The sequence below is a fragment of the Sinocyclocheilus anshuiensis genome, unplaced genomic scaffold, assembly GCF_001515605.1.
Source record: "Sinocyclocheilus anshuiensis isolate Anshui unplaced genomic scaffold, SAMN03320099.WGS_v1.1 scaffold407, whole genome shotgun sequence".
NCBI lineage: Eukaryota > Metazoa > Chordata > Actinopteri > Cypriniformes > Cyprinidae > Sinocyclocheilus > Sinocyclocheilus anshuiensis.
This window is the reverse complement of record NW_015552593.1, coordinates 2,300,444-2,322,504: the sequence shown is the minus strand read 5'-3', so window position 1 is coordinate 2,322,504 and position 22,061 is coordinate 2,300,444. Positions and strand designations below refer to the sequence as shown.

The 22,061-nt window shown below is 34.8% G+C and overlaps 1 pseudogene; it reads right to left on the bottom strand.

Annotated features, from left to right (window-relative positions):
• The window catches only part of LOC107665563 (protein eyes shut homolog), a 218,051-nt pseudogene that overhangs the window by 174,424 nt on the left and 21,566 nt on the right, over positions 1-22,061 (bottom strand).

The following is a 22,061-nucleotide window of genomic DNA, read 5'->3' as shown; positions in this document are numbered from 1 at the left end:
ACTGCGTTAGGCTAACCGAGACTTGTCATTTGCACTTATATATTGTTGCTCTTTTGTTAGTTTTGACTGCTTTTTTTGTCCTCATTTGTAAGTCGCTTTGGATAAAAGCGTCTAATAAATGACTAAATATATATATATATATATATTAAACATATAAAAAAGCAAAATTTTTGACTTCAGTCTTCAGTGTCATATCCTTCAGAAATGATCCTAATATGATTTTTTTGTTTTTCATTTAAATGTTAAGTTTTGAAATTTTGTTGTATGCATTTGTCATTTTTATTTGATCTCTTTATTTTTAAAATGTGTATAGGTAGTATTTATAAAGTTTTAGCTTTTAGTTTTGGATCTGTTTTTAGTTGTTTTAATACTACAATTGATTGCTTCTGTTGTCCTCATTTGTAAGTCGCTTTGGATAAAAGCGTCTAATAAATGACTAAATATATATATATATTAAACATATAAAAAAGCAAAATTTTTGACTTCAGTCTTCAGTGTCACATCCTTCAGAAATGATCCTAATATGCTGATTTGCTGCTAAAGAAACATTTCTTATTAAGTTGGCTTGAGAAAGCCAACTTCTACTATTGATCTACTATTTAAACTTATTATTCTTCTTCTTCTGAGCCAAATTTCGACACCTATCTCCTCCTAGAGCTTTCAAGCTAGAACCACCAAACTCGACCCAGACCTTCAGACTGGTCTGACTCGGTGTGCTATATCTATTCTAACTGATCCGGTTTACGGTTTTTGTAAACCATACTATCAAACTACCTAAAATCCCATAGACTTTCATTGAGGAGGTGAAAATTTTTATACAATAAGACTTATGGTGTATTTAAACTGTCTATTGCTATAGCAAAGCTTAACAACTCCCTACTGAAAAAAACAGCTAAAACCAGCCTAAGCTGATTGAAGCTGGTTTTAAAGTGGTTTTGGACACTTTTTAGCAGGTCAGTCTGGTCTTAGCTGTTTTTTAGCTGTTTTTTTACTGAATCAACCGGTTTTAGCTGGATTAGCATAGAAACAAGTTAACAACATGCTAGTAACTTGCTATTCATGCTAGAAACATGCTAACAAAATGCCAGTAACTTGCTAATAATGTTAACAAAATGCTAGTACCATGCTAATCATGCTAGAAACATGCTAGTAACATGTTAATAATGTTAACAACATGCTAGTATCATGCTAATAATATCTATTCTAACTGATCCGGTTTACGGTTTTTGTAAACCATACTATCAAACTACCTAAAATCCCATAGACTTTCATTGAGGAGGTGAAAATTTTTATACAATAAGACTTATGGTGTATTTAAACTGTCTATTGCTATAGCATGCTATTAACATGTTAATAATGTTAACAACATGCTAGTATCATGCTAATAATGCTAGAAACATGCAAACAACATGCTAGTAACATGCTAAGCATTCTAACAACATGCTAGTAACATGTTAATCATGCTAGAAACATGCTAGCAAAATGCTATTAACTTGTTAATTATGCTAACAACATGCTAGTAAAATGTTAATCATGCTAGAAACGTGCTAATCATGTTAGAAACATGTTAACAAACTTGCTAAACATGCTAGAAACAGGCTAGCATCAGGCTAGTAACATGCTAATAATGCTAGAATCATGCTAACAACATGCTAGTAACTTGCTAATCATGTTACCAACATGCTAGTAACTTGCTAATAATAGATTGAAGCTGGTTTTAAAGTGGTTTTGGCCACTTTTTAGCAGGTCAGTCTGGTCTTAGCTGGTTTTTAGCTGTTTTTTTACTGAATCAACTGGTTTTAGCTGGATTAGCACAGAAACATGTTAACAACATGCTATTAACATGCTAATCATGCTAGAAACGTGCTAGTAACTTGCTAACAATGCTAACAAAATGTTAACACCATGCTAGTAACGTGCTAATTATGTTAGAAACATGTTAACAAACTTGTTAAACATGCTAGGAACAGGCTAGCATCATGCCAGTAACATGTTAATCATGCTAGAATCATGCTAGTAACATGTTAATAATGCTAGAATCATGCTAACAAAATGCTAGTAACTTGCTAATCATGTTAACAACATTCTAGTAACTTACTAATAATGTTAACAACATGCTAGTAACATGCTAATCATGCTAAAAACGTGCTAGTAACTTGCTAATCATGCGAACAAAATGTCAACACCATGCTATCAACGTGCTAATCAGGCTAGAAACATGTTAGCACCTTGTTAAACATGCTAGCATCATGCTAGTAACATGCTAATCATGCTAACAACATGCTAAACATGATATAAACATGCTAGCAACATGCTAATCATGCTAGAAACGTGCTAGTAACTTGCTAATCATGCGAACAAAATGTCAACACCATGCTATTAACGTGCTAATCAGGCTAGAAACATGTTAGCACCTTGTTAAACATGCTAGCATCATGCTAGTAACATGATAATCATGCTAACAACATGCTAAACATGATAGAAACATGCTAGCAACATGCTAATCATGCTAGAAACATGCTAGCAACATGCTAGTAACATGCTAATCGTGCTATTAACTTGCTAACCATGCTAGAATCATGCTAGTAACATGCTAATAATGCTCTATCTATCTATCTCTCTATCTCTCTCTCTATCTATCTATCTATCTATCTATCTATCTATCTATCTTATATTGCCTTTAAAACATTAAAACTTTAAACTGTAGAACTACTTAAAGCTATTACAATGTTTTCAACCTTTCTGGCCTGGCTTTTTCAAGCCAACTTTAAAGTTTGACATCAAACTTTACTCATCTAGTTACTATTAATGTTGAAAACAGTTTATTATTTGTGTGAACACCTTGATATAATTACTTTGATGAATAGAAAGTTCATCAAAAAACAAACATTTCAGACTGATGTTAAAGGGTCAATTGGGTGTACCATGATGGGTGTAATTGATGGTACTGTCTCAGTGTCAGATTGTTGTTCCATTAAAGGCAATTTTTATACTTTTTTTGCTGGAAAATTAAAGCACAAAAATACTCACATTATGCATATTTAAAAATCGCTACATTCTGTACCTTTAAGATGAACTTCCTTGGTATTTAACGACAATATAAGAAAGAACACATTTCAGTGACTTGAAATGTGGTTTACAAAAGAATTCAGTATATAGTCTACAAGCAACTCACCTATCAAGCCAGTATTCTGAAAGACCCACATTTTAAGCCACACTGGATGACAAAGCCCATTAAAATATAATTACAAGCATAGCTCCATACACATACAGGTCTGCTGAAGGATTATAAGAACAGGTATTTGTATTTATTGGTCTTCTGAACCGTGAGGGTAATGAGAACACGTTCATTCTCAGGGACGAGCCGACATGCCAAGAGAATATAGATGTGAAATAATTAAACAAAAGACCTGACATTGCAGTTCACAGAGGATGCCAGCAATAAAATGTCACACTGCATTCAGAGAAGAGACACACAAAAATTATATGAACATGAATATTTCCATATATAAAGCTATAAACTTATACAATTAAATCACAAATAGGCTTAACAGAAAGAATAAAACGGAAAACATCCAGCTAGCAGGCGGTTATTCAATATTTTATAAGTAGTGCATTCAAGAACAAGGCGAAAATAATGCCAGCTATTCACTAATGCATGGGAAAAAGCTGAGAGTAATGGTTCAGAAAATCATGCAAACGACGCTTTGGTATGATCACACTGTAGTATCATGAACAGGATCCTTGTGTGTCCTTACAGAAAATGTTGGTTGGAATATAATCTGTCATTATGTGCATCTGAAGTTGTTCTTGGTACTGTGAGTAACCCTTACCATCAAATAACGTCATGAAATCACCATAATCTCATGACTACCCCTTGTCTAGAAATCATTCATATCCACAGCATGGTGGCAGCTTATATCCATTTATTTTCCTGGGGGCTATGATTCAAACACTTGCCGAGGGATTATTGAGACTGCACTTATTTTCCATCATTTCCTGATATGCAATATGCATACTTGTCAGCTTTGTAGGAGGATGCAGAGACTAAAACCGGCTCCATTCTTGCCAGGAAGCCCACTCAGTTCACCCAACCTGTTGCACATCAACGGCCCAGTAGACAGGACTGAGATAATAAAAAATGTACATGATTGAGAGCACGGCACATTTTATAATCTGCATTTATGTTAAGGTTTTTACTAAATCGCATTGAGCAGCACTGTTTTGTAATTCATTGTTCTTTGTTATGGAACTCCTTAAAATTTTACAGTGAATTGTGTTATATTAAGTTCTGGCATATTCTCAGGAAACAGTGTGATTTCTGTCCCATGACCTAGTGCTAATATAAAGAAATACATATTGCAAACAATGTACATCATATTCTACACTCATATGATATGATATTTGTCACACTTAACCAATAGGATTGTTAGTTTTTAATTTGTTTATAAAAATGTAATTTATAACTACATATATAAAATTCATTTTTAAAGAAATACATATTGCAAACAATGTACATCATATTCTACACTCATATGATATGATATTTGTCACACTTAACAAATAGGATTGTTAGTTTTTAATTTGTTTATAAAAATGTAATTTATAACTACATATATAAAATTAATTTCATACAGTATACACACACACAAACACACACATATATAATGTATTATACACAATAATATAATATAATATAATATAACAGTTACAGCCATGGTACTTTAGGCCTAAGGTGGGAAAATAAGATTTCTGGAAAGAGCAACAGTAACCCTTTAAAATGAAATGCTGAAATTTGCAGGCACTGTTTCCTGAGAACAGGACCTCGAAAATGGCTTCCCATCACTTATTATTTTGAGATTCAATCTTGAATGTTGAATTCCGAAATCTAAATGAATTTTTAAGGTTCTAACCTGATCAAGGCCTCCAACACCACACCATCTCCCGTAAGCATCGTGCCCTCTAATGAGACCTGTCCTGACAAGATGGAGGTCTGTTTTCTGTCACCATCATGTTTAAGATAATTAAAGAGAGGAGAAAAAAGAGGAGTTTTTAATAAACACTAGAAAATTTACACTGATGGATTCTCTTCCCCTTGGGCTGGTAGATTATCTAGAAAACAGGGAGCATGAGTCACACAAGACATGTTTCTTGGGACCCAATAACGGTTCACATCTACAGATGCATGTGAGCTGTGGAGATAAGATCTTCACTAAAGTCTAAATGGTTCCTGGGGAATAATTACCTATATGGACCCGTGGCTCCTTCCCAAGAACAATGACATTTTTCAACAGTGTTTACTATATATCAGGTTCTTTAAATCATATATGGTGTACCACAACTGCTTTCGGCTCAGGATGTATCTGTTGTTTTGGAACAGAGTGCTGGACTTTACTTACCGAGTAGACAGATACAAATGTAGTCATTGACCAGATCAATGCAGGTGCCCCCATTAAGGCAAGGTCTGGACCAGCATTCATTCATATTCTCGGAGCATGTTCAACCTGCATTAACACAGACAAATAGATAACAAGATGCCTGTATCATATCATGTTATACTTCTGTGACCATGTTTTGAAGTCAATATAAATAACTATTTGCAACATGTTTTACTTCTGTAATGTAACATATTGCCAAGTAAAACAAGGTATTCAATTAGAAAAATCGTAATCATTGCTCTATTGAGAATTAATAAGTGGCCATTAAGAATTAGAAAGAAGCCTAAATAAATGCAAGCTCATATATATTTAAAAAATGAATTATAAAGATTTTAATTTCAATAATTTTAAACAATGGATCACAATTAGGCTAAATGGCCACATTTTCTTTTTAATCTTGAGGAATTCAACAATGTTAGATTTTGAAAGTCAATGCCTGTCAAAAGCCCAGAGATGGTTTCCCGCCTCAGTAGTACCGCTGAGTAAAACATTTAGCTTACCCTTAAATCCTGGAGCACACAGGCATTGGTAACCTGCCACCAAATCAATGCAAGTGGCACCGTTGGCGCATGGTGCACTTTTGCATTCATCTGTCTCAAGCTCACAGAACGTTCCCTCATATCCCAGCATGCAGTGGCAGGTGTAGTTGTGCTGTTGGTCCAGACAGACGGCGTGTTCTGAACACTGATGCTCAGAGCAGAAGTCAATGTCAAGTTCGCAGTGGACTCCAGTATATCCGTGACCGCAAAGGCAACTTGGAATGCATAAAACAGTATCTCTTGATGGAATCGCGAACAAAACAGCCGGACACGGTATGAAAATAAATGGCTGAGTCATGGGGGTGGACAATGTAATTTGCTTTGCTTTCTATCACAGGAACATGCTATTTGTTTTAGCAGCTATGGGTGGTTTAATTCTAGAATGAAACAGTAAACAGCAACTGAACCTGAACAGAATATCAATTTTAATTTTATACTGAGAGAGGCACCCTGTTTGAAATGGATGAATCCATCTTAATCACTCATTTTGAAAAAAATAAAATAAAATAAAAACTACAATAGGACAACATGCTAATTTTAAGGGAATAAAAATGTAGTTATCTCCCCACCCAGTATGTCTTTCCAAACCCTTATGCTTTTATTGTATCTATGAAACACATTTTATTTTATTATTATTATTTTATTGTATTATACTGATTTTTTCCATACACAGTGAGCTTGGGCTGTCAAACTCCAAAAGGCACTATAACAGAACAATAAAAGTTGCCCGCACAACTTAATTTTAAAACAATACGCCAGTTTTGTGCAAAATAAAATAAATATATGAAGAGTTAATTTGCTCCACTTTTGCTCCAAAAAACTCCCACGTTTTTTTATTGTGCATTCCAAGTAAGCAAAAGCAGATAACTCCACATTGCATGTTTTAGAGTTAAAAAAAACACACTCGTTGAATCTTTGTAATCTCCTCAGATGACAATGTAGATGCCTGACTGAAACGTTTGTTGTTGTTGTGTGATCATAAACTGTATGGATGTGATTATTACATGCAATACACTGAGCTTTTCTTCATCGAAATTATCCATTCTCGATCACTTTTAGTCAGCTAACGTTAGCTTTGACAAAACTCCTCTCAGCTAGCACGTCTTTTCAAAGTGAAACAAGTAGCCTTGTCACCTGACCTGAACACAGCGCGCTGATTTGCTAAAATGGACTTATCGGCTTCTGTTCAAAAACAACAAGGGCACCTGTCGGCTTCTGCAGCAAAACATGAACTCGCGATGCCTTGAAAGTGGACAAAACCGGCTCTTTTGACAAAACGTGTTTAGGGTTCAGATCACGCTATACAGGTGCATCTCAATAGATTAGAATGTCATGGAAAAGTTCATTTATTTCAGTAATTCAACTCAAATTGTGAAACTCGTGTATTAAATGGAGAATAATGCACGGCAATCAGCTCATTTTTTTGAAAGTGCCGTTTATCGGTTTTTGCTAATGAAATCTTCATTGACCTCCACTACAGATTAGAAATCTAATTTATGGCCTATGGCAGTATTTTGTTGCAATGACATTTGGTTGCAAGAAAAATCATTGTTCGATTCTATTGGCATTCAACCAGCAGCAGTCGACATATTTATTTGAGAGCAGCGGCATAGGTGAGGGTTATCATCGAATAATGATTACATTTTGCCCTGTTCATATCACAAAGCAATCAGGCTTAAGCTACAGTATAAGGCTTCAGAAGACTTGAAAAAGAGTCATATGAACTACTTTTAGGGTGTCTATTTGTGTTCTTTATAGAGCTTGACAGATCAAGACAGATGGTCACTACAAACTGTTTGTGTACTATAGGAAAAAATGAATCTTTTTAGCTTTTGTTCAGCAGAGAAACAGTGCATACAGGTTTGGGATGACAAGAGGGTAAATAATTACCAACATGAGTAAATAATTACAGAATTTTCATTTATGTATTAATTTATTTTATTTGCATTTGAGTTCATGCTAATATTTATAATGACACTTTAAATGCATTTAATTGGTTTATAAATATCTTTGTATAAAAAACAACAGAATCATATTTGAATCCACTTAATTTCTAAGCAAAGCATTTGCTGTACTCTAAATAAACCTTGCGTAAAGAGCTCTGGGGAAAAAAAATGAATTCACCCAGACTCACCTGTACCCACCAACTTCATCCACGCAGGTGGCTCCGTTCTGACACCTGTGCTGGACACACTCATTTATGTTGACCAAGCAGATCAGCCCAGTCCATCCAGGTGCACAAACACAACTGTAACTGGTGATGCTGTTAAGAACACAATGTCCTCCATTGGCACATGGCTGTCAAAATGAAAATCAACCATTATTCCAGAACAATCCTTCATTTAAATATGTGTGTAAAGGTAATTCTGGTCTTTTGTAAACAGACGTGCTTGGTCCCAGTGTTAAATAAAACATGCTGGTTAATGAAGGAAAGCTAATGCATTTTAATTGCCATTTACGTTAATGGTGATAATCAACACAAGTAAAACAAATCCGACTGATCAAGCATGTTCAAAAGAGACATGCAATTTGCCATTGGTGATATAGTTCAGTGACAAAGGGTGCAAACAGCTTCACATCTTCAAAAGAATATAGTGTGCTAAGAACACAATTTTTAACCTGCTCTTTTCAAGTGGAAAGTGGGAGAGGGTGGTGTATGCATTTTGAATGAGTCCATGCACTGAAAAATATGCCTTATGCATATGCCTTGTCATTACTCTAAAGAACTGTTTATACTTGATCTGACTCGATTTTAGTTTTCTGTCTTGTCATTGGCCTAATGTTTTGAGTTGAATTACTGAAATAAATGAACTTTTCCATGACATTCTAATTTATTGAGATGCACCTGTAGTTTACTTGCTTTGTTGGTGTAATATGAATGTTTTGCTTCAAATCAAATGGCTATGTTGCATTCCATGGAAGCCACATCACAACTGATCAACAAAGTCATTTAGGTTTGATTTGAGAATTTTCTTATCAGCAGCCATCTTGGTTTGCAGAAAAAAAATATTGTGAGTATTTACACAAGTTTGAGTTTAGAGAAAGGAAAACTTGAAATCACATCATATGACCCCTTTAAAGTCAAAGTTCACAAATTAAAGCATGGTTTTGTCAATTTTTAAAGGCTGATCAGAGACATTGATTTATCAGTAAATGATGGATAGTTATAAATTGAGATCTTATTTTGTAAATACATTTACTTATTACTTTTGCTAGTGTTATTGTAACCATGGTGTTAATGCACATATAAAACCAGATATGCTAATTTACACTTAGAACACCTAAAAACATGACAATGAAAGTGATTTCATTTCAGTTATGTTGGGCTAGTGGTGGCTGAACCCTTCTGACCTACCTGTAGATAGTGAGGGCATTGAGTTTGACATACATGGAGCTGGTGTATGTTCACTGCTGTGTGTGTGCACTTTGGATGGGTTAAATGCAGAGCACTAATTCGAAGTATGGGTCACCATACTTGGCCACATGTCACATCACTTTCACTTTCTTCTTTCTTAACTAGTGAATTTATTTCGATTTTTTGTCCATTTTTGGCTTTAATATTTTTAACAGGCTTTTAGAAAGGGTTTTAAAATGACTACACTTATAAATCCATAGCTTTCAAAAAATGAATGCTACTGTAAAATATTTTTATTTCTTGGTCTATTTACACATTCATTAAAAAAAAAAAAAACTCAACTTTGGAAAACATTGAGACCCCTACATTCTGTTCCACTCTACTGCGCTTCATCCAGCTGTTGTTTTTAGTTTTTGAATATTTTGCAATCTTTTGTTTACAACAACACCAACCTAAGTAATAATTCAATTAAAGGGGTCATATGATGCGATTTAAATTTTTCCTTTCTCTCACATTTCATTACACCAAATACACAAAAATAATGTTCTTTTTAGCAACATCATATGACCCCTTTAAATAATAAAAAGCAGAAACAAACTGGAATGCCTCATGTTCCAATTAAAAAGGGAAAAACTTGATTTATAATACCATTAAACACACACACACACACACAAAATTCTGTCATCATTTTCTCTCCCTCATGTTGTTTCAAACCTGTAAGACTTTTTTTCTTCTGTGGAACATTAAAGATATTTTGAGAAATGTATAATAAACTGTTTGCTTACCAACACTCTTCAAAATATATTTGTCTGACCCACAGACAAAAAAGTCTTACATTTTCGGAATGAAATGTGAGATATAAAGACATGGGTAAGTATTTTCCATTTGACACTCAATTCAACTTAATCTGACATACTTTGAGTCAATAATCTTTGCTAAATTATGTCCACTATTTCATAATAGCTCAGTCTAGCTTTTTATTTTTTTAAAGAGAAAACATCTTCAATCCTTTTATGAGGAAGTCATTCAGATGATTTTCCCTTTTGTATCTCTTTCTCTGAGCGGCGAGCACGCATGGGCAGGTTTAGGGAGGGGGCGTTTGGGACTCTGGGTCATCTACTCATCGAGCGGAAGGGAGCAGCTGGCAGAGAAGCATGCTTGTAACCCCGCCAGTGAGTTGCCAATCTCTAGGGTGAGCCATCAGGTTGCATCAGTGAATGCAAATCATGCCTCAGAAAGAGTGAGCAGAACCAACAATTACGGGAGGGAACCATATCAATGCAGTGGCCTCAAATGGGAAGAGCATTTCATAACACAATATTGACACAATTCTGCAGTACTAATGAGCCCTGGCAGTGTGAGAACGGGAGTGATTTGCTCAGCTGTCAGTCAGAGCCGCTGGTGCTGGCACAGTGGGGATTAGTGGCACAGTCAAAAAAAAGAAAAGAAAAAAAGCTCATTCTCAGGAGTAAGAGAAACTCATACCTGAAGGACAGGCACATTTGTAGTATCAATAAAGTCAGTGCATGTTCCCTGGTGCTGACAGGGACTGGAATCACACTCATTTACTTCAGCCTCACAGTAGCGTCCTGCAGGAAGACAGGGGTGTGAATGGAGTGTTAGTTAAGCTTTTACGCTCCGTCTCCCCTGAAGATATTGACTTCACTTTTGACATTTGGGATTTAGAAGCAAATTTGGAAACTTTCCCCCCCTATGGCTCACGGTTTGGTTCACGTCACAGAGAAGAGAGGCCAAATCGTGTTTTACATTCTGAAACTATTTAGCAGCAGTTCAGATTGACATTTACTGAGTCACAGTTCAGAAAGTTAATGCAGACAGACTGTATACAAAACGATTCAACATATGGAACTTTGAGAAATTCCAGAGAGGGACAGTATACAAGTGTGACTCAACTTTTATGTGGAAAATAGGCAATGAAAAAGAAGTGAGGAGGCACAGGAAAAGGATGTCAGACTAAAAAAATAGTTCACCCTAAAAAAAATATATATATATATGCATCAACCACTGATCTATAATAGATCATTATATGCCATTATATATATAGATCAGTGGCATCAACTCACCCTCATGTCATTCTGAACCTGCATGAATTTCTAGGTAATTATTGGTAACTAAAATTAAAACTATTATAGATTGTTTTTGTTCATTGAAATAAAGGTTATTTTTTATTAAAATAAAAATGAACATAAGTAAAACTACTAAAACTGAAATAAAAATAAAACTATGCTAATCAATAAAGCTAACAACATAAAAATCTACAAAAGCATGTAATAAAATTGTGAGTGTGAAGGAATACTGAAAAAATTCAAAACATTAATACATACCATAATAGTATAAATAGCAGTAAAATAGCTTTTTTCATGGAAACATTTGGCTCATGCTGCTGTCAAGCTTCAAAAAGTACTAATGCACTATATTCCAAAAACAAATTGTATGCTATTTTTGATTTGTTTTTTTAAACAAGATTTATGTAATCAGACGTTAATTTTTATGTAAAAAAATATCAGTTTGTCAGCGCTGATGGCCTCGTAGGCAGCGCACTGACATGTAGCGCTGTTGCACCTTGGATGTCCTGAGTTCGAGTCCCAGCTTGTGGACCTTTTCCGATCCCATCCCCCTCTCTCTCACCAATTTTGCTTCCTGTCAACCTATACTGTCCTATTGAAATAAAAAGGCATAAAACACCAAAAATATTATCCTAGTTTGTTGATCCATAGAACAAAATTTAATAATAATAATAAAAAACCTTTACATTTATTTTATTTATTTTTCTTACTAATTTTTGTAATTAGGTTGACCTCAGGCAACTTCATAAATACGGGCATATGGCACTGAAAATCAGATTTTGTGTGTTAATATTTACAGCAATTAGTATCCAGCAGCAACCCAAGAAGTGTTCTGAAGGTCATATTCCCAACTCGCTGGCAGATCTCTGTTAATGTTGTTCATCCACACAGTTACATAACAAGTAACATAACATGGAATCAAATCAATCAAATCTTTGCATGGAAAAAGCAAGACAAGCTGTAGAAAAAAAAAGAAAAAAGATTTGAAAGTCTTATCCAGTGCAAGATCTGCTTCACCAATGCTTTTCTCTGCTGTAAGAGAAGACACATTATCTTCCCTCAACATGTCATCTGACTTTTTCGGGGAAGATCATAATGAAAGCACTTGACATTTCACATTGGCCTTCTGGCAATACCATGGTGAGAAATGGGACAGGGACGGTCGTTTTTAAGTCTCTGGGGTCATTAATCGATGGGGATATCGTTAGCATCATCGAGATGTCTAAATAAAACATTGAGGTTTGAGCTGTGACATGTTTTCTCCTAATAGTATTCTAATCCATTATACAGCTCACAGAGAGGCAGAAATTGTCAGGTGCCTCTTGTCGCTGACAATTGGGATGTGGAAAGATGGATTTCTTCATCTGCTAAAATGGGAAAAAGAGCCATCATGGAGACTGAGAGGTGATAACAAGGACACAGAAGCACTGGCGATTATCCCACTGAAAATACGAGATCTGCTGCGTGGTACTGAAAGAAATCTCTCAGGGACAACATTTTTCAAATAATACGGCTTCATAACATGCTACGGTTTATGGTGTCATGAAATGTAGATTATCTATAATTCATGTAAAGTGCCTATAAAAGACTACGTCACATTTTCCTGCGCAAAACCCTTAAACTGCAATGCATGCCACCGAGATCAACACGTCACGACCGATGAAATCCAGTAAATAATTTGTCTTGCTTGTTTATTAGTTTCTGGGTTGTTTAGGCAAATAGTTCATTCTATGCTCATGCGCTGGTGGCCAAGCTAATGAAAGATCTTGCTTTCCCAGTTAGATTGACCTATTAAGTGTTCTCTAACCTCTATTTGCCCTTCATTTAGCAGGCATGATGAAACAAATTATAGAATAATCCAGTTAGGAGGGCAATGTGCAAAGATGAGTTACAGTAAAGACATGCCTCAGGGCAGCGGGACTTGTCTCGGTGGAACACACACTCTGAGTCACATTACAGCGGATGATATAGATGTTGGACATGAAACTGTGTCATTCAGGCTTGGGAAAAATTCAGAACTGGCTTCTTTTCAAATTCGTGAGTTGGAATTTGAATAGAACTGGACGTGCCCCACAGGATGCTGAATGACAAGAAGAGTAATTTACTGAACTGCAATTTCAAGGATGGGCCTAACACAAATTTTGTAACAAAACATAATTACATCATTGACTAAATATGACTTTTTTTTCTATGATAGGTAGAATATTTTCCTCTTTATGGATAAGAAAGTTCAATACAGTCAGAAAAAAAACAACAACATGCATCTAAATTGTCAACCAATTCCACTAAATGTTCACAAAAAATTGATATGAACATATAAATGCCCTGGTTATACATCAATACTAGGGTCTATCTAGGTTTGGGTAAAGTAGAGGAATCTGTGAAATTAACCTAAAATATTAATTATATTTTTTCAAGAATTTTTCTTTCATTCAAAATCTAATTCTGTATCCAGTTTGCTTCCTTGCTTCAAATTCAGTCATTTTATTGGGATTCAGATTGACTTTAAATTCAGTCCTGAAGTCCTCAAGTCTAAGTGTCATGTAACTTCTTCAAAAATGTCACCAGAATAACATATGGTGGCTGGCAGATATATTTTATATTCATAATTCCACGGATATAGCTGATATATAAGAAAATTGTTGTTCTATGCAATCTCTGATATGTTATGAAAACGTGACAATAATTCTCCTCTCCAATCCTACTGTAGAAGAAACAATCTGAGTGTGGCTTTAAAAAGCTTCTGCTGCCAAACTCTGTGCAAACTCAAAACATAAATCAGGATAACATATTCCAGAGTTTGTAGATACAGTTTTCTTTTAACCTGTGTATCCAGGGAGACAGGTGCACATATAGTGCGGGGGTGCAGTTGGCTGACTCATACTGATGCAAGTAGCTCCGTTCAAGCATCAGTTTGGATAGGCTAAGCATGATTTTATCTAAGTACTGACAAAACTCCCCCGTCCATCCTGGTGCACAGAGACACTGTGGGGGGAAAAGATGTTTTAGTAATTAACCTTAATTATTAGACATTCAATCGATCAGCAAAACACTAAATGCATTGTGTATTAAATAAAAAACATATATGAACATATATTCTTATTGTTTGCTTAAACATGCATTCAAGCTTTTGACGAAAAGGTAATTGCACTTTCCAATCCCTTATGTTGCTGGCTACAAATTAAGTTTTACTAAATATCCTTAAATCTGAATTCTTAGCTAATTAAGTCCTTCGCAATTCTAAGAATCATTACTCAGAAGGCAATTATTTAGCATACTAGAGTTCAAGAATTATAAGGATGGGAAAAGGAAGCGTAAGAAGAAAATGTTGCTGATGACCAACAGATTCTTCACCAATTTGCTAATGAAGAAATGTGGCCTGTTTTCTGGACTATGTCAAAGTTTTAATTAAGGATGACAGTGATTAGAAATTAAACAACCAGATGTCTCCAAACCGCACACTAACCAAATCAGCTCTTATAATAACCAATGTTTATATACATAGCAGAAACTTCTGCAGAGAATGAGTGCTTTAAAATTCCAATGCACAACAGTATCTGTGCAGATTTCTCAAGTTCCTTTTTTTTTTCCCTCGCCAAGTTATTTTAAGTAAAGTCATATATATATCAGCCATGAAGTCTTCAAGAACACATTTTGAGCTTCCCGGAACGTTATCAGCTTACTGTAACATAAAATAGAGAACTTTTACTTCTTCTTTCAAAGTTAATGCTGACATACTAAAACACTATTTTTCCCTTCATTTTTGAGAATGTAGATATTTTTTTCAGGCCTCATTTTGTGCTTTTTATACCTGTAAAATAAACATTTATATATTCTGATTAAAGAAACTGCTTAATAAAAAATGAAAATTCGTATTTCCAAATTTCAAATGAAAATAACTTCATTCACCTGCATGTTCTAAACCTGTATTCTGTTATTTTTTCATTTAATTTAAACATCAGGATTAGGGATGTTAATTTCGGTTATTTTTCCTAACCGACGCTGGTTAACCGATTATTAACCGTTAACCGACAAGATTATTTTAAATTAGTCGGCAAAATCCACTATCGGTCGACCTCTAATATATATATATATATATATAAAACTAATAAATAGACCTATACGAGAATATATATATTTACTTAATAAATTAAGAAAATGAAAGAAAAACTGTGCAACAAGCACTGTATGCAGAGTCTCGGTTCATTTTTGGGCTGCGCAAAAGGAAACAGACGGCGGAAGGCGGCATCCTAATTTTCTTTAGGCTTATTTTACAAAACCACAAAGATTTGTTTTTATTGCGAATGTACACAAATAATGGCAAACCTTTTCCAATTCCGATTATCTTTATGACTAAAAGGAGTAGGCTAGTTTCTGAGTTGTGCTTTGCTTTTATGCTGCCTCCCTCCTGGTTGGTAAGCAGGTGCAGCTGGGGGAGCAATCAGGCCACCTGCCAGAGTGGAGAGTGGGAGGAGCCAGAGGAGAGCAGGAGACACGCACATAACAACAGAAGGAAACACACAGTATCCTAAAGTCATGACAGAACTATACGTCTTTGGGACATAACATTGTAAACATTTCGCGTCGGCATTAGGCCTATTTCGGAATGAAATAATAAAACTCGACTTATACGCGACTTTTTTTTTTTCTCTCTAAAAAACAAAACAAAAATTATACGCATATATAGATAGATAGATAGATAGATATAGATATATATAGAGAGAGAGAGAGCACATTTCTCCCCCAACATTTCCTGCATTTCCAAAGCATATACATTTCTTCTAAGTTTTTTGATTTACCTTCTCTGTAATGGAGTAATATAATAAATGTACGCTATCTGAAATTAATTTTTAATGTATTTTATCATACAAATTAACCATTCAAAAAATTAGGTTACTTACATTATATCCTCCAACTAGGCTGAGACACAATCCCTCATTCAGGCAGTTAATATTGAGCAGCTTGCAGAAGTCAGTTATTTCTTCACAGTTCTTTCCTGAAAAACCTTGTCGGCATCTACAAGAATATGACATTAACTTTAGCCACATATAAAATGAGGGGAACTAAAATAGCCTAGCTATGTTTACAGTGTTTATTATAATGTTTGTAAACATTTCACGTCTGCATTAGGCCTATTTCTGAACGAAACAATAAAATGCGACTTATACGACTTAAGTTTTTTTCCCCCTAAAAAACTATTTTTTTTTATACGCGTAGCGTATTTTAACCATGCAGCAAACCTTTTTTAAATATTTTTAAAAATTTACTGAGAAAAAAAAAAAAAAGACTTTTTAAACCGTTTAACTGATTGTATTAAGGTCGGTTAACGGTTAACCGGTTAAAATGAACATCCCTAATCAGGATCAATCATTGCTTCAAAAGTATTTTTCCATTATATCAAAACAGCATTTATATTTATACATGCAAACACTTTGCATGTCTTTGTCAGATCCCCACATATGAACAACCAATTTTGATAGTTTAACAAATTGCACTTGAAGTAAATCAATTCATGTGAAGTGCATATTGAGCACTTCATAACAAAAACAGATGCGACTGCATCAATCGACAGTGTATAACTGTGACACATCACTCAAAGAGCAGATCTGTTGATGGGAGTGACAGAAAGATGATATTGAAATAGAAGAGGATGGCTGGAACCTTGAGACACAAGCATAAATCAAGGATGCTATAATGTGACTGCAAGACTGAGAACTCTTATAAATTAATAGACGTGCATTAGCCGCTGAGATTTTTTTTGGGATGTTTATTAAAATTAGGTTACTTACATTATATCCTCCAACTAGGCTGAGACACAATCCCTCATTCAGGCAGTTAATATTGAGCAGCTTGCAGAAGTCAATTATTTCTTCACAGTTCTTTCCGGAAAAACCTTGTCGGCATCTACAAGAAAATGACATTAACCGTAGCCACATATAAAAATAGACTTCTAAGAGTAAAAATGACCCAGAGTAACAATCACTGATGACATGATAAAATGCAGGCACTTTACTGCTGTTTTTAGATGTCACAGTTGTCTAATGACCATCACGCTTCTTGGTGACATTTGTGGAATATTAAAAGATCCTTTAAGCAAACGCATGACAGGAATGTCTGTTAAATGTTCAACCTCTGGCACACATGCTTCATAAATAGAGAATATCCTCTTGTTTATTTGGCCGTAGTCAGATCTTAGCCTTCCTTCTGCTGTGATAAGACTTCAGAGATCTTATTCTGTCACACATAGGCAAGATCACTCAATTATTAACACAGACTCCCAGGTGACCAAATGCTATTGCTTTTATCTCTCCTTCTCTTTACATGCATACACACTATCATCCTCTAGTCATGCATTTTCTCAATTTTTAATTCATTTTTCCCCCTTTCAATCCCTATCTTATCTTCCGTTTGTCATTTAGTCAGAGGGGCCATCAAATGTATTGATTCAAGTGATCTTTTCTAATAAAAACTAGAAAGATGAGCAGGAGCAAGAGAAGACATAGCTATGAACCCCCCAAGGACTGGAAGAACTCATAAAGCAGCCAAAACTGTAGCGGATTCCCTCATTATCAGCAGGAAGTAATTCAAAAGCTGTCACAGGCTGAATATTGAACCTACCACTGGAAATTTAATGAACATTTCACTGTCTACAGACTGTATTTCTATTTTTGGCCAGTAAAATCATATACCAAGAAGAAACACACAATCACAGCATACATGATATTCAGCGGTACAAAATGGGAGTTTCATCACAAAGCAACTGATCAAAGTAAATAGAATATCTTTAATTAACAAACTATGAAAAGATACTATGATTGGTCGTCAAAGACATGTCATCAAACCCAAAGGCACAAAATGATTCAGAAGGAGAATATTTCTGACTGGCTATTTTTCTAGATACAGGCCTCTAGGCATGTGAGGTCACACAAGACAATGTAAAAAATCAATGTGAAATCCTATTCACTGACTATTTATTTCTGTAAAGTGCATCCCAGAATACATGGGGCAAGGAGCTTAAAGTGGAAATGATTTTGAATCACTAAAATATAAACAAAAAACCATGAACAGGGACTAACCAATCAACCAAACAAGTCTACAGAAGACAAGACCAGGTATTTTAGTCTTTTGCTGCAAGTAGAAACAGTGCCTGTACACTCTAGAAAATGCTGGGTTAAATATAACCCAGCGCTGGGTTAAAAAGGGACAAACCCAGCTATTGGGTTGTTTTGAACTATATTTAACCCAGCATTTTTTAGAGTGTATATAAAATAATTAAGTTCAGCAAATTGGTATTTAAATTACCATTAAAGTGTGTTCTATATTGTTAATCAGTTTTATTTTGATAAGCATGACACAATACAGCATTAAGAGTGCATGAAAAAAAAATTCTACTGTTATAAAAACCCTGTTTTGGGAGCATTTGGGGAACTGAAGGAGTCAGAATAAACATGAAATGCACTTTATCGTTGTCATCACTGAGTCTGGCCAATCGTGAAATAGCTTGTGTCATCATCAGAGCTTGTACAGCCGCTCTGGAGAAGCTGCACTGACTGAGCAAGCCAGCTGCACCCCAATTGCTCTCTCTGTACTTCAATGGCTTACGTCACAGTATCATGGAAGCGGCACTGTCTCAAGTCAGACAAAATTTTTCAGACACGCACTTGATCAAATCAGATGTAGATTGGTCTGTGCAGAATCGCATAAAGTCGAACACACACCAAATAGGTTAACAAGACTAATTAACAACATACACCTTGGATCAATGAAGGCAACAACCCATAAACATGGATAAGAGCAATATATCAAACTTGAAAATAAGAGCACAACATGGACATTAAAACAGACCACCACAACTCTGACACCGCAATAACATGCACTAAAGTAGGGCCCTATTTCCATTTATATCACAAATTCCATTTTATATTTTTCTTAATTCTGTTTTTTTTCCATTTAAAATGTTCTACACTCTATTTTAATGGTTATATTGAATTGTATTAATCAAAAAGCATGTCCAATTAATTAAAATCATAAATTCACACAATTTAATGGTATTTTATTAAAAGTTAAAAAAAAAAAGACATTTTTAAGGCCCAATGAAACGTTTTTTTCTTCTTCTCAAATTCAGTTTAATTTTTACCAAATTCTGTGTTTTTCATAAATTTTCTGGATTCCATTTTAATAATTTCATTAAATTGTAATAATCAAGAGCATCTCTAGTTAATTGATTTTATTAAAAATAATTTATTATTATTTTATTTATTTATTTATTTTTTCCAGAAATACTGTGTTGTGGATCAATGAAGGCAACAACCCATAAACATGGATAAGAGCAATATATCAAACTTGAAAATAAGAGCACAACATGGACATTAAAACAGACCACCACAACTCTGACACCGCAATAACATGCACTAAAGTAGGGCCCTATTTCCATTTATATCACAAATTCCATTTTATATTTTTCTTAATTCTGTTTTTTTTCCATTTAAAATGTTCTACACTCTATTTTAATGGTTATATTGAATTGTATTAATCAAAAAGCATGTCCAATTAATTAAAATCATAAATTCACACAATTTAATGGTATTTTATTAAAAGTAAAAAAAAAGACATTTTTAAGGCCCAATGAAACGTTTTTTTCTTCTTCTCAAATTCAGTTTAATTTTTACCAAATTCTGTGTTTTTCATAAATTTTCTGGATTCCATTTTAATAATTTCATTAAATTGTAATAATCAAAAGCATCTCTAGTTAATTGATTTTATTAAAAATAATTTATTATTATTTTATTTATTTTTTTATTTTTTCCAGAAATACTGTGTTGTGTATTTAAATGTTTCTGCTAAATAAATTCTGGTAAATAATTTTTCTGCTAAACATTCCTTAAAAAATAATGTTTTAATAATACTTTGTTAGTAGTAGTAAGTATTACATTTCTGTCAGAGTTTCTTCAAGGTAAACCAAACTTTTATTTTGATGGGTTGCTGTGAAGACCTTTAAGTTTCTGTTGGTATATGATATGATGGTAGTTTTTTCTTGAAAGAAACTGTAAAATGCTCATGAAGTGACTCTTAGAGCAGTTGTAGAGATTATGTTCATGTACTCATATGTACTTCATTCACAAAGAGACAAGCAGGATTCATATTTAAAATTTATTTTTGCAGCTTAATATTCACAGACACTAGACCATATCGAGTCTTGCTTTAAGTGTACTGAACTACTTTTGATTTATCTATCCGAAATTGGCACATTCTGCATTACACTGTAAATTCCGTTTTTATGACTGGATTCAGCGATTCTGTCAAAATGCCTTGATCAGAAATGCCAATCCTGTTGATCTGTCCTAATACGTCTTTATGTATTCTTACCTGCAATGATACTGGCCATTCTGAACTATACAGATGCCACCGTTGAGACAGGGCAAAGTGCCACATGTCTCCGCCTGCTCCGAGCATTCCAGGTCTATGCAAATACATGTGGAATTCTGTATGAAAGAAAAAGAACAGCCCAAGGAGGGTTAATTAGCCTACATGTCAACTGGAGAAACATGCTGAAATCTAATCACACACTAAGGTGAGCTTGAACACTCTATATTTGCATCACTTAACACTTTTCCACCAAAATAGAGTTGGCGCCTGGCCAGAGCAGGGGCTCGTTCCAGGAGATCTGCAAACTCACATTTCCAGTCATTTGAAAGCCAAACACAGTAACCAGCTATGTAACCCAGCCGTAAACAAACATAGTGCATCATAGTCTTTATTTATGTATCTTACTCCTAGTTTTGAGAACACTGTAAAAAATCCAACTTTCAAAAATTCTACTAACAAATGTAAAAAAAGTAGCCTGTACAAGGAAGTTTTACTTGGAGAAGTCGGTTTAATTTTTCGCGTGAACCGAGCAAAAATACTTTAAACACGTTGCCAGCAAAAGTTTACCATACTTAGATACTCAAGTATTTGTTCACAACATATCCAAATGTTCTCCAAACTTTTCAAATTGAGTCATCTGAACAAACAATTTTACACTGAACAATATGACACAAGTTCCCAGCATGCATTGGAGCTTGAAAACATGTTAATTATTATTAAAATATTATCATTGTTTTACATTTTACTGGGTTAATTTATGCTGCTGCTGCTGCTGTTGTTGTTGTCACTGTCCATTAGCTGTCATGTAGAGCCAGTGGTGTAATGTAACGAAGTAATAATACTTCGTTACAGTACTTAAGTATTTTTTGGGAGTATCTGTACTTTACTTGAGTTTTTACATTTCAGGCAACTTTTACTTTTACTCCACTACATTTCCTAATTCAAATGTATACTTTTACTCCGATACATTTCCTCTAAGCATATTCGTTACTTCTTACAAAATAGACCCTGCGTTCCATTCGGAAGGGCTCATCCCTATGCCATAATCCCTTCAAAGGGTTTACCCTCCGGAGTGAGAGCTTCGAAGGGTTGAAGGGTATAGGGGACCAAACAACTGTTTCTTGAAGTGCCCTTCTGCGTCATCATCACGTGCCCACACGGAGGTGCCGTCATCATGCAAAGAATCTGTGCAAAGGATCATGGGAGCCCGAAGTGTCCATCAGTTGTACCCTTCGAAATCCTTCATTCCGAAGGGCCCTTTGAAGTGGCCAGTTTG